Source organism: Suricata suricatta, chromosome 9 (assembly GCF_006229205.1).
Source record: "Suricata suricatta isolate VVHF042 chromosome 9, meerkat_22Aug2017_6uvM2_HiC, whole genome shotgun sequence".
In the NCBI taxonomy this organism is placed as follows: Eukaryota; Metazoa; Chordata; class Mammalia; order Carnivora; family Herpestidae; genus Suricata; species Suricata suricatta.
This window is the reverse complement of record NC_043708.1, coordinates 13170046-13171271: the sequence shown is the minus strand read 5'-3', so window position 1 is coordinate 13171271 and position 1226 is coordinate 13170046. Positions and strand designations below refer to the sequence as shown.

Here is a 1226-nt window from a genome sequence, read left to right as displayed (position 1 = left end):
GGAGTTTCACTGGCCTTTCCCGCAGTATAAGAGACTTGTCCCCCAAGTTTCACTGAGTCTATACTTGCCAAGTAACCTTCTGATTAATAATTAAACTTTGCCTGGTGATTTTTAGATTATACCTATTTTTCAAAATTTGAAAGGAATACCTGTATAGGATTAAAAAAATTAAATACTACACAAGAACATCATTCCCTTTGAACTGCCTCCACCTGCAACCACACCCCAAAGGCAACTGCTTGGCCATTTCTATTTTTATGTCTCTTGGTGGTTACCCTATAACCATAGATAATATGCTTACTCCTCCCCCTCATCGCTTATCAGCATCATACATTATTGATCAATATATAAATTATATATTTATTATTATTTTATATATATATATTTATTTATTTATTTTACAGATCCTGCCGCAGGTTTATTTGTACAAATAGCACAGGAGGACACCACCCAATGCAGATAGAAGCCGAGGGGTCACACTAGTCCTTCCACCCTTACACTAGCAGACAGAAGCCTCTCCAATGGAGCCTTTGTGGGGGCCTGGGCACCTTTGGGAGCCTGAGCCACAGCTGGAGCTGGAGCATGAGTTGCAGCTGCAGCCTGGCCCTTGGTTTGAGCCTTGGCCTTGGCCTTTGTCTGGCAGAGCCTGAGACCCTGGGCAATGCAGGCACGAGCATGTTTCCCAAGCTTGGGATGAGCAGTGTAGGCAAGTTGATTTAGCTTGTGGCTGCCACCCTTTGGGATCTTGGGCTTGACCTCCGTGGTCTTGACCAGGGCCTTGATAGCCTCAACACATGCACTCATGGCCTTGGCATTGTTGACCTGCATCTTCTTCAGGCCCTTCTTGTGTTTCTTGGCAAAGCACATGTTCCTCAGGATCTCGGGGTCTACCCCCTTAAGAGATTCGTATCTTTGTGACCAGGGTTTCTTGATGCCATTTCTGTGCCATTTTCATGACTGGTTGTGTGTAGTGTGCATCTTGGACTTGGCCATGTCTGCACCAAAGCCCGTGGCTCCTGAAGCACCTCGGACCAATTATATTTATATATTTTTGAGAGAGAGAGAGAGTGTGTGAGTAAGAGCCGGAAAGGGGCAGAAAGAGAGGGAGACACAGAATCCAAAGCAGACTCTGAGCTAGCTGTCAGCACAGAGCCTGATGCAGGCCTTGAACCCACCTACTGTGAGATCATGACCTGAGCTGAAGTCGGACACTTAACCGACCGAGT

General features: G+C 46.1%; 1 pseudogene; it reads right to left on the bottom strand.

Moving 5' to 3' along the window:
- Window positions 1-474: 474 nt before the first annotated feature.
- Window positions 475-993, bottom strand: LOC115302156 (annotated as a pseudogene).
- Window positions 994-1226: the final 233 nt, after the last annotated feature.